A 13,354-nucleotide genomic window follows, 5' to 3' on the forward strand; every position below is an offset into this window, starting at 1 on the left:
CCTAAACAAGAACCATCAAGAATTTGAAGACTTCTTGTAGTTTCTTGGGGTTTGAGCTCTCTGAAGAACCCATCTGTGACAAGTGAATAATGATTGCAGTGTTAAAGGATCCAAAAACCTAGGATTCCCATGCTCCACTTGAGCAAGAGGAATCTGGGATAGAGAAGGTGGAAAAAGGAGATGCTTGGGGCCAGAATGCAGCCAGGAGATCTTATGCCAGGACTTTAGAAAAGTCTTGTCCCAGATGATTCCAATATCCAATGAAATTCCAAGCAGACCCCATGAGCTTTGCCATGAAAGGCTTAGTGCAGACACTGATACAGGAGAGCAGATGACCATCCTGCTGGAGGACACCCAGACCTGAGTGAGAAAACCATCCAAAAGTGCAGATGACCATCCTGCTGGAGGACACCCAGACCTGAGTGAGAAAACCATCCAAAAGTGCAGATGACCATCCTGCTGGAGGACACCCAGACCTGAGTGAGAAAACCATTCAAAAGTGCAGAGGACAGGAAGCTGGATGAGTGCTGGAAGTTTTAGAGAGGAAGCCTGCTGAAGCAGGGCAGCAGATGATAGTCAGGAGATGAATGTGGTGAGTTGGAAGAGAAAGGAAGAGACTGGACTCAGACTATCAGGCTAAAAACAAGGTGCATGAGCCCAGCAGTGAGAAGAGAGATGCTAGATTTAGTCTCTTCCAGGCCAGGACTGAAAACATTAGCCTCACTCTAATCTGACTCTCAAAGCTTACCTTGTATCTTACGGCCCTTGGAAATTAATGAAGACTTGGATTCTTTTCTTTTTTTTCCCCCTTGTATCCTTGGAGATATTGTGTTTCCTCCTAGGATTTTCACTCCAATTCTATGCTGATTCTTTCACAAGCCCAAAATTGCCTATGTATTTACAAGCCTCCTTCCATATATATGGATGAAGTGCTTCCAGAAGAGGCTCATGTTGTCACCAGCTAATGAGTCTCAAGCTAATGGAAACAGCCCATTTCAGGCCCTCCCAGCTCTGTCTGAGCATTACAGGCAAGAAGCAAAGATTGAGTGGATACTTAAGCTGAGAGCCGCTCAAATATGAATATAGTGGACTCCATGAGATTGAAAAAGGAAATAAGGATCAAAATTCTCTCTTGGGCAGAGGGTTCCCCAGACTCCAGACACAGCATGTATCTTTGGTGTGTTATAATTCCAGTCTCCCCAGAATTTTGTCTCTCTGTTTCCTTCTCCCTGTGAGAGATGCCATCACTACCCAGATGCAGATGTTTAGTAGGGCATGAAATTTATTATTTCCTTATCTTACTACTCAAAGCATGCTGAAATCATGCTGCCTTTTACTACAATAGTCCAAACCATCCATTTGGTTTGTAGTGGCCGCCATCTCACTGATCACCTGCCTCTACTTCATATTATCAGAGTGTAAAAGTTTAGTAACTTCCCTCCCTTTTTTCAGGCCTTAGACCAACTCCCACCACCACCACCATTTTTTATTGGACCTCAGGCTTATCGAATTGGGTTCATCATAATTCTTGATCTATGTTTCAATGTTCCATCCACAGCCTCTCTAGTTATTTTATTTACTATTTAATTGGTAGTATCAGGAATACCCATGAGCCAATGTTCCCAATAACTTACATTTACCAATATGCCCCTCTCCGACCAATCCCTCTGCATCCCTATCCCAAGCAAGTGCTTTGGTACAAGGATATGAGCCCTGCTCACCTCAGGGAGGCCAGAAATGATGACCAACATGAGCTTTGTTCTTACTCATTCCCTCGCCTTTTTGTTTATGTTTTATCTCATATGTTTATATCTCTTTATCAAAAAAGGGTATTGAAGGGAGATGCAGATACGTGTTTCCTAAGAGAAGGTTATTTTCAGTCTGGCACATGTGGACGCTAGACTGGACTCTGATGGACAGAATCATTACACCCCAAATTACAAAAATTACCTGGCTTTCATCAACCATTGTCCTCTCATGTCAGAGGAAATTCCAACTGGTGTGGAAGGCTGCCTACTGAGGAACCTGTCTATAATTGGAGAACCATAATCAACAGTGCTGCAGACTTCTATTTTGAAGGAAATATACATCAGGCTCTACAGAATGCCACTGAAAACCAGCTAGTACAACTTGCTATCCTACAGCAGAAGGGAGAAAAAGGCAGAAAGAAACACCGACTGTACGAATACCTTCATGAGTCCTTATGTAATCCCGAGATGGCATCTTGTATTCGGTGGGTAGATAGACCTAACAGCATCTTTCAGTTTGTATCAAAAAAAAAAAAAAAAAAACAAAGAAAAACATGCAGAACTTTGGGGAAAACAAAAAGGCAACCAGAAAACCATGTCTTATGAAAAGATGGCCAGAGCACTGAGCAGTTATGGAAGAACTGGGGAAATCACCAAAATCTAGAGAACGCTAACTTACCAGTTCAGTGAGGCCATTCTCTAAAGACTTTCTCCATCTTATTTCTTGGGGAAAGAGATCTTCTTCTTGCATTTTGTTCAACTAGAACAAGAATATCGCAGTTTGAATAACTGAATGCCAATTACAATTATGCATGTGCCAATTACCATGAGTTAAATAACCCTGATTGCTAAATACAACCTTACATGTAATAGTCTTCTGGTATCAGAAATCCCTGCAAGCTTCAGAATTTTCCTCTTAGAGCATATATCAAAGAGAAAAAATAATTAACTTGATGACTGCTATTTTTATTAAAAACACATCATCTATGCTATCTTGGTGGGAAATTCTGTCTGTAAACGACTTTAAATGATCAAGATCCGCCTGAAAGTATGTCCTCCATTTTACTACTTTCTATGCAACTACATTCTTCTAGATTAACAATGCCAACAGAGATGATTTGGTTTATATAATATTTGCCTGTCATAAACTCAGGTGAAAAAAAAACACTTGAATATCTATCTGATGGCTTTAATGAGAAAACAAAAAAACAACTGCATATGATACAAGTCTTTACACCAAAATAGGTTCATAACTTTAAAAACTTCCATGGATATCCTAAATCCATATTTCCTCTGTACTTTCTCTCATGGTCTGTGGCGCTATAGAAGAAATAGCCAAGGGAAACGCCACCTTCCTTAATAATAAAACTCAGAAGCATGCATCTCCTACAAATAAAAAGAGGGGGAGTCTTGCTGTATTTTGTCTTCTGTTGAGCTTTTTTCACTCAACATTATACTACTAATATTAATCCATGTCATTGCCATTAGCTATAATGGCATTCATTATCACTGCTTGTATATCATTCCAATTATTCCAATCATCCTTTCCCAATTTTACATGGTTTTAGTTCTAGACTCTTCCCTCATACCACAAAAAAACAAACATTTCTTGGATGCTTTTGTGCTTTCATTCTTCATTCATCGAGTATTTATTAAGTGAACCAGAGTGAGCAAAGGATTAAGACACAAACCCTCCCTTTGTGGAGTGCCTAGCATATGGCAATGTGGGTGAGGGATATATAAACTAGAGCATTGACATATTTGAGGTGTGAAGGCAAGAAGTCTATGTGCCTGAAGGTTACCCAACAGACATGGGCAGGAACGGTTGACCAGAAGATCAGAAGAGGCTTCAGAGGGAGTGATGTCTGGAGTGAACCTTCAATGCTGAAGCGATCACTAACAGTTTGAAAAGAGGAGAAATGTGAGTCCAGTAGAGAGAGCCTAAGGCAGAGATGTAGGGACACTTATACCTTCCGGGAAGCGGAAGCCCTTTGAAGTGACTGTTTCATGGTATGAAGATGTAGTGAGAGAGAAGATTGGTAAAGTTGTCAGGAGGCAGATCAGGAAGGCAGAGTGTGTGGGCAGGACTGAGCAGGGGGTGGGTGGGTGCCCAGAGGTGGAAAGGATTCTAGGCAAAGGGAACAGCATATGCAAAGGCATATAGCATATTCAGCGAACCACAAAGGTTTGCAATAAAGAGTAAACGTGGAGAATTCAGGATTGGCAATGGTGGGAGGTGGCCGAAGGGCAAACTGACTGATGAACAGAAGGGCAAATGGTGGTGTATACATGCGATGGAATATTGAGCAGCTGCAATAAGGAATGAAGTTGTGAGGTTTGCAACTAGGTGAATGAATCTTGAGGACAGTATGTTGAGTGAAATAAGCCAGAAATGAAAAGGCAAACATTATAATGCTGCACTAACATGGACTAACTATAATCTGCAAACTCTGAGAATTGAACCCAAGAGCATAGGCTATCAGGGGAAAACCTTTATTGTAAAGGTTCCTAGACTGTAAACTTTTACAGTAGTCATATCTATTCCTGAGTTGTAATGGTTATTTCTAAATTCTGAGATGCTGAGCTCTTTGTGTATAACCTGGTCATTCCCTGGAACTTCAGGTATTTGTGTGACACCTGGGACTCAGAGCTAGAGTTTTTGTTTTGTTTTGTTTTTGGGTGCATGGTCCAGGAATCGAACCCCTCCCTCATGGAGGGCAGGCATTCTAACCACTAAACTACTCATGTACCCAGAGCTAGAGTTTTAAAACTATGAAAATCAGCATTACCCCAAATAGCAACTGTTCAAAACACTGAAAAAGGGCTCAGATATCAAGAAGTGACATGAATGAAGCTGATCTGATTAGGACGAAGGTAAATCAGACTTAAGGGTAAAGGACGATACTGACTATGTTTTAAAACATCAACTTCTGTTTGAGACCAAAGGAAGAGTTTTATTTGGTACAAAATTTGTATTTTCTGTAGCACATTAATTTAATTTGCATGGTCAGTTTACTATAATTGCACTGTAATTACATGGAACCTTGAATAGGGCATGAGATCTTGTTGGTCTGCACAGATTAGCGTGATGCCCTGATACATCCCAGAATAATTTGGGCAGAGAATAAAAAAAGTATTTGCAAAGCCCCCTTGAGGGACTAGGGGAAAATGTGGAAATATTAAATTTCCCCATGTGGGGAATTCCTGTACTATCACAACATTGGGGACTACCTATTTAATAGGCTGAGCCCTCAAACATGGGGCTTGTCCTTCCTTATGAAACTTTTTCCTGCAAAGAAGAAGCTAAGCCTACTTTAAATTATGTCTAAGAGTCACCCCCAAAGAACCTCTTTTGTTACTCAGATGTGGCCTCTCTCTAGGCCAACTTGGCAGGTAACTCACTGCCCTTCCCCCTATGTGGGACATGACTACCAGGCATTAGCTGGGACCCAGCATCATGGAATTGCGAAAGCTTTCTTGACCAAAAGGGTAAGAGGAGAACTGAGGCAAAGTTTCAGCTGCTGAGAGATTTCAAATAGAGTCGAGAAGTCTCTATTTGAAGTTATTATTAAGTATTATATAGATATCCTTTTTAGTTTTTAGTGTATAGAACAGATAGAAGGAATACCTGAAATGTTGAACTGTAATCCAGTAGCTTAGACTAAGATGATTGCATAACTATACAGCTTTTGCAATGTGATCATGTGATTGTGAAAACCTTGGGGCTGATGCTCCCTTTACCCAGCATATGGACAGATGGGTAAAAAAATAAGGAAATTTAATCCAGGACTTCTAACTCAAAAGCCTACACACTTACCAGTCTACCACTATTTGATCATAGTAAATGAGAAAAAAATTTCATTTAGCACACAATATTCTTCATTATAACCTATGTCCTATCAATATTTTAATAAGTATTATACTTTTACAACAGAATACTAATTCAGGAAAATTTTGCTAAAGTATTCTACTTTCTAACATCAATCTGGGAAAGAGCCAGACTAACCTTTCAATTTTTAAATGGCTGGGAGGGAGCGTGAGGTGGAGGGGGTGAAGAGGTGGAGGGCAGAGATGGGAACACAATTAAAGATAATGAAAGCTAAAACAAACAAACAAAAAAGAGTAAGTGTGGGGATGTGCCAAGGCTCCCAGGCATAAACTCTAAACCACTAAAAACAGGGATTCAGAGACTTGCACACCAATGTTCACAGAAGCATCATTTACAATAGACAAAAGGGGGATAGATAAACAAAATGTGTCATGCATATATGCACAATGGAATATTATTCAGCCATAAAAAGGAATGAGGTTCTGATACATGCCACAACATAAATGAACCTCAAAACACTGTGCTAATGGTGAAGCTAAGCCTACTTATAATTATGCCTAACAGTGGCCCCAGAGACCTCTTTTGTGGCTAAGATGTGGCCTCTTTATCTAAGCCAACTCTACTTGTCCCTACATGGGGCATGACTCCCAGGGATGTAAGTCTCCCTGGCAATATGGGACACCAATCCTGGGGATGAACCTGGTCCTGGCATCGTGGGAATGAGAAAGACTTCTTGACCAAAAGGGGAGAAAGAAATGGAACAAAATCAAGTTTCAGTGGCTAAGAGATTTCAAATACAGTCAAGAGGTCATTCTGGAGGTTACTCCTATGTAAGCTTCAGCTGGATATTGTAAATTACCACAGTATGCCAAGCACCAGACAACCCTAAAGAATACCCTGGACTCTATCTGAGACTCTATAATTATAATGTTTCACTTAGTAAGTTTATGTTTTCAGAAACTTACAGCCTCCATTTTGTTTCTATGTCAGATAAGCCCTGAAACCCAGAGGTACCAGTCTCTCCAAGAACGTCAACCATTTTCATTCCTCTATCCTATAAGGCTGACATCCTTCTCCAACACAAAGAAGCTAAAATGGTCATTGCTCAGAAATCCCTGAAAATTGGGACAGTGACCAAATGAGAGGGAGGAGGTGTACCTGAGAAATTAGGATTTAACAAATGACTGTAACTACTGACTCATTATGTAGATATTTCTTTTCAGTTTCTAGTGTATTAGAATAGCCAGAAGGAAAAACCTGAAATTGTTGAACTGCAATCCAGCAGCCTTGATCTTTGATAATGATTGTATAACTATATAGCTTTTATCACATGTCCAGGTGAAAACATGTAAAAACCCTGTGACTGACACTGCCTTTATCTACTGTAGGCGTAGATGAGTAACAAAATAATGACATGCATGAAAACAACAATAACAGGTCGAGACTATGGAGAAAAAATACTCCTCGTACGCTACGGACAATAGTTACAGTACTACTTTATTAATCTTTCATCAATCGTAACCAAGGTAACTACTGCTAAAAAAAATAGTAGAATTATAGAAAAAGTGTTAGCATCAATTGTAACAAATTTTCCACACTAGTGCAAGTATTGGCGGTGATGTGGTGAGTGGAATCCTGTATTTTATGCATGATTGTTCCGTAAACCCACAACTTCTTAATAAAAAATAAAAAACATTATGCTAAGTGAAATAAACCAGACACAGAAGGACAAATATGGCATGATTCCACTTATATGAGTACACAGAATAGACATAGAAACTGAAAGAAGAATCGTTGTCACCAGGGACTCAAATGGGAAGTCATTGCTTAATGGGTAAAGAGTTTCTGTTTGGGATGATGAAAATGTTCTGGAAATAGATAGTGGTGACGATTACACAAGATTGTGAATGTACTTAAAGCCACTGAACTGTATTCTGAGAAATGGTTACAACAGTAAATTTTATGTTATGTATATTTTACTGTAACAGAAAAAAAAAAGATGACTTCTAAGAAAATAGCTTCAAGAAGTAACATCAGGTGGACTTCTGGGAAGATGGCCAACTAGAGTAGCTTGAGATTAGCCCTGTTCCACAGAAAAGTTAGAGAAGAGACAGGAGGGCAACTGAGGCAGCAATTCACAAGTGCGGCTGACCTGGGAGAACCTTCTGCATCCCCTGCGGCAGCCCTGGTTGCAGAAGCCGAGGAACTGAGAGGCAGAAAGCTGGAGCCCACCGCAGAGGCACGGAGCACATGTGAGTGAACAGACGGGAACACAGGACTAGGAAGTAAGCCAGGCCTTGTTCCTTGGGCGCGCTACCCACACCAGTGCAGCCCCATGCCCAGCGACTCACCCCACACCCCACGCACCTGAACCCCATCACCAGCTCCCATTCCCCACGCTCCAGGCGCCCCCACCCCACCAGGCCCCGGTGCACATACCTGCCCCCCACCCCCACCCCAAGTGCAGCCCAGCCTGCCTCTCCTGCACCCCTCCCGAGCACTACCTCCCCGTCTCTGTTCCCTGCAGGCTGTTGCCAGCGCATAAAGGCTGTGGGCACTAACCTCCATACCTAGGCTACTCCCACCTCCCACCCATAGTGTCACACAGCCTCACCCCACCCTCCCTGAGCTCAGTGCATCCGTTTACAGCACTCCCAGGCCCATGCATGTGCAAGGACACCCAATCATGTCATTCAGCTCTGGGAACCGCACTTTACAGCAGTCCTAGAACTGCGCATGCGCACAGCCCTCAGCCACACTTACCAGCTCTGAGAAAGTGCCGACCTGCACAGCCGCGTCACATCTGCCCCCAATCCAAGAAGGCATAATGCCCATCTGCTGCCACAGCTCTACACATGCGCACAAAGGGCCCTGTGCCTTAGACCAGTGCACACCAGGGTTACACCCCCCCAGGCTGCACCCGCACAGCTACATCCTCCCTGGCCGCTCGGCACCCACATTCACAAGCATCAGTGTATCATCCCCAACCTGTGCCCATACCTACCCTGAAACAAATCACCATACTGAGTGCTCCACCCTGTGCCCTGCTCCCTGCTGCACAACCATCCTGCAAACACAAGGCCTTAGACTACTGACAGAAATCAACTCCCAAAGTAAATCAGTCAAGATATTTACATGCAATGAAGACAGCAGAAGATCACTAACCATATCACAATGCAGACAGATATAGCCCTGCCTAATGACCAAATTAAAACACCAGAGGAGCAACAGACATTGGAGCAACTAATTAAAGTGTTCATACAACTCTACTTAATAAAATAAGTGGGACAGCAAATGACAGATCAAGGAGATCAAGAAGACAGTAGAAGAGCACAAACAGGAATTTGAAAAAATAAATAGAAAAATAGCAGAAATCACAAAGATTAAAGACTCTGTTGACCAAATAAAAAAATACACTAGAGGCACACAATACCAGATTTGAAAGGACAGAAGAAAGAATAACTGATATAGAAGACAGGATAATTGACTTTGAAGACTCAAAACAGCAAGTGGGAAAAAAGACGGAAAAAATTGAATGGGAACTCAGGGAAATACAGATAAAACAAAGCACACAAATATGAGAATCATTGGTGTCCCAGAAGGAGAAGAGAGGAGTAAAGGGCTAGGAAGAGTAGTTGATGCTATAATGGGGGAAAACTTCCCAATCCTCATAAAGGACATAAATATACAAGTCAAAGAAGCCCAAAGAACTCCAAACAGAATAAATCCCAATACGCCTTCCCCAAGACATATACTAATCAGTCTGTCAAATGTTGAAGAGAAGCAGAAAATCCTTAAAGGAGCAAGAGAAAAACAATCTACTACATACAAGGGAAATCAAATAAGACTGAGTTCAGACTACTCAACTAGCACCCTGGAGGTGCCAAGGCAATAGTATGATACATACAAGATCCTGAGAAAGAAAGACTTCCAGCCCAGAATTCTGTACCCAGCCAAACTGTCCTTCAAATTTAAGAAAGAGATTAAAGTTTTCACAGACAAAGCAGTCCTGAAAGAATTTGCCAATAAGAGACCAGCCCTACAAGAAATACTAAAAGGAGTTCTGCTGGCTGAAAAAAAAAGACAGGAGAGGGAGGTCTGGAGAATGGCACAGAATTGAAGAGAACCATTAAGGGTAATTTAAATAATACAAAGAGAAAGAGGGAAAAGAATATATAATCTAACAAATAAAATTTTAAAAAAATAAGATGGTGGAATCAAGAAACGCCTTTTCAGTAATAACTTTGAATGTTAATGGACTAAACTTACCAATTAAAAGATACAGTTTGGCAGAATGGATTAAGAAACATAATCCAGCTATATGGTGCTCACAAGAGACTGATCTTAGACACAAGGATACTATTAGATTGCCCATCAACAGACGAGTGGATCAACAAAATGTGGTATAAACATACGATGGAATATTATTTAGCAGTAAGACAAAAGGACGTCCTGAAGCACATGACAAGAAGGATGTGGCTTAAGGACATAATGCTGAGTGAAGTTAGCCAGACACAAAAGGATGGATACTGTATGATTCCACTTTCATGACCAACATAAAGGTATAATCAAAGGCTTATAATACAGAATATAGGGGACTTAGAGATACATAGAAGCTAGAGATGGGTGAACCGTTAGATAATGAGGTTGAACTCCAATGTAAGGGAATAGATAGGAGTGAAGGTGGTTCTCTAGTGGGTCTATAAGTAATATTACCATATAGAAGATGAACAAGATTGAAAGGGGTTGTATAGACCTACATGCCCCACTGACTCCTCTTAGAAATATGAATGAGTTCTCATAAGAATTACTTCAAAGATATGATTCTTGTATAAAGAGTGTTTAAGTCCAGGGTACAGGAGGAAAACTGCTATTGCATTCTATAAGCTGTGTTCAGGACGAAACCATCAGCACTACCACAGCAACTGCAGAGGTAAATAATGGGGTGAAGGACAAGAGTGAAGAGGAGGTTTAAATTTCCTATTTGGTGAGGGTGTTTTTATTGGTTTTCTGTCTCTTGGGAATAATGAAATTATCTAAAATTGAGAATGTTGATGGGCTGTGGACTTGGGCCCTCTACATGATGCCTCATGAATGCAGGTGGCTGAAGGATGCACTGACAGAGAAGGAGATTGGCGAACGATGGTGTATACTTAGGAACGAAGGTTGTGCTGCTACCAAAAGGAAAGATGCCATGAGGCATACAATGATGTGAACCACCATGTGGGACCTTTGGTGAGACAAAATAAGCCAGAAATAAAAAAACAACAATGTCACCTTTAGAAAATGCTTATAAGAAAACAGGGGCCTAGATTGTAAGCTTTTAGAGCAGATACATTAAGTCCGGAGGGGTGATTATTATTTCTGGATTTTGAGAGGCTGCTTTATATAAACAACCTGATATACAGAGATAAGAGCAAAGCCAAACAGGTTGGGGTTAAAGTAATTCAAAACATAGGGGTAAGGAAGACAGTGTTTATATTTTAGAACCACACATACTCTTTGAGACCAACAGAAGAGAGGTTTATTTGATCTGGAACTGAAATTTTCTGAAGTGCATAATCTAATTCAACCTATCAGTATAGCTCATTTGAACAACTGAAACACAGGAAGCACAGAATAAGAAAGAGGTCCTTTTAACCTGTATAGATTATTGTAATGCCCTGGAAATCTCCTAGAGTATACTAAAAAGATAATCAAAAAGTATTGGCAAAGTCCCCTGAGGGATGGGAGAAAGACTATGGAACTATTAAACCTCATCATCAGGGAATCCCCTGATACTGTGTCAAACTTTAGGGACACCCAAATCAATAGGCCATGCCCTTGATCATGAGGCTTACTCTTGTGAAGCTTTTGTAGTAGCGTAGAAGCTTAGACTACATATAGGCATGCCTAAGAGTTACTTCTTCAGGACCTCTGTTGTTGCTCAATGTGGCCTCAGTCTCTCTAAGCCCAACTCTGCTAGTGACATCATTGCCCTTTCCCCTACATGGGACATGACATCCAGGGGTGAAAGTTTCCCAAGCGACATGGGAAATGACTCCCAGGGATGAATCCAGACCTGGCACCGTGGGATCAACAATTACATCCTGGCAAATAGTTACAGGACACATCCCACAGTCTGTTATGGGTTTCCATATGATCATCTCATATTTTTCCTTCATTGTGAAGCCGACGACTCTCATGGAGGGTCTGGACGAACTCCACAGGAGAGGCTTGCCAGCCGAAGCAGGAATAGAGCCTGTCTCTTCTGAATCCTCCTTAAAAGGCTTCCCGTGATTAGATTAAGCATCACTCATTGCAGAAGACACTCCCCTTTGGCTGATTACAAATGGAATCAGCTGTGGATGCAGCTGACGTGATCATGATCTAATTCTATGAAATGTCCTCATTGCAACAGACAGGCCAGCACTTGCCCAACCAGACAAACAGGTACCACAACTTGGCCAAGTTGACACATGTCCCTGACCATGACAGTGCTCCCTCACTAACTCTTCACGTACTTAATCAACCATAGGCCAAGAATTAAGTGTCAAATAGACACATAAGTTGCACATGCTATGAAAGCACAAAGGAAAGGGATTAATTCTGATCAGCAGTGGATTGGTTCTGGAAGGCTTTCATAGAAAAGTAGCATTTAAGCTGGGACTTAAAAGATGAAGATTTTAACTGGAAGATAAGAGAGTGTATCAGTCAGGATAGACTAGGTTTTGCTGCAGTGATGAAGGTTAATACAACAAAGGTTTATTTCTCTCTTGCACAACTCCCTCTACGAGGTGACTCAGTGATCCAGGGTACTATCATCTCATGCAATCAATATGCAGAGGAAGCAAGAAAAGCATGGAGAACTGGCATCTGTCCTTCAATGCCACAGCCTGGAAGCCATGCAGATACTTGAACTCATGGCCCATTGTTTCTAAGACAACACATGAAATATTTGGTGAGAATGAAAATTGCCTCTGCCACAGAGAAAACATGGGCATTGTACACCGAGGAACAAGGATAAAAATGCCTGATATGTATGATGAAGAGAAAATAGATTTAGAACACAACAGACCTCAAATGTCATTCCATGGGCATCTGGAAGCTCTCAGAGAAGAGTGTCACTGCTCACCTTTATTATAAAATTATAGATGGTAGCAAAAAGGAGAGAGTGCAGAGGTGGGAGAGGGCAACTGGGAGGCCAGTGAAGTGGTCATTGCAGGAGATGGTGGAGCAGAGTGGAGCAGGAGGAGAATGCAGGGACCAGCAACTCCATAGATGTAGACTCTCCTCTTGGACTTGGCAACTGATTCCATCTGGGGAGGGAAAGAGAACATGATTCCAAGGTTTCAAGCCTCCTCACCAAGGAAACAGGAAACATGAAAGAAGCAGTTTGTTTTGGAAAAGAAAATCTTCAGTTTGCACCCCACTGTTGGAACATACGACTCAGAAATGTTCGGAGACAGCTGGAAATAACAGCCTCAAGCTCTGGTGTGTGAGGAAAGGAGGCCCAGGACAAGGGCGCAGCAGAAGCCAAGGCATGGAGGTAAGAAATGTTAGGGTCTGTGAAGAGAACAGAGGCCTTTCCTGCTCATTCACTCAGTCCTTTCCTCCTGTTTCCAGCTGCTGCTACACATCTCCATCTGAAGGAACCCCAAGAACGCAGCCGACGCTTTTCTATCAACCAAATTCAGGCCCAACAAAACAGGTTGCTCTCTCTTGTTTCAATCACACAGTAGCTATTTTTCTGCAATTCATCAATTAATAATTCTATGTAAATCTGTATGACCCTTCA

At 41.6% G+C, this 13,354-nt stretch overlaps 1 pseudogene; it reads left to right on the top strand.

Annotated features, from left to right (window-relative positions):
• Positions 1 to 583: 583 nt before the first annotated feature.
• Positions 584 to 2,600, top strand: LOC143686556 (transcription factor Spi-C pseudogene; annotated as a pseudogene).
• Positions 2,601 to 13,354: the final 10,754 nt, after the last annotated feature.

Source organism: Tamandua tetradactyla, chromosome 6 (genome assembly GCF_023851605.1).
Source record: "Tamandua tetradactyla isolate mTamTet1 chromosome 6, mTamTet1.pri, whole genome shotgun sequence".
Taxonomy (NCBI): Eukaryota; Metazoa; Chordata; class Mammalia; order Pilosa; family Myrmecophagidae; genus Tamandua; species Tamandua tetradactyla.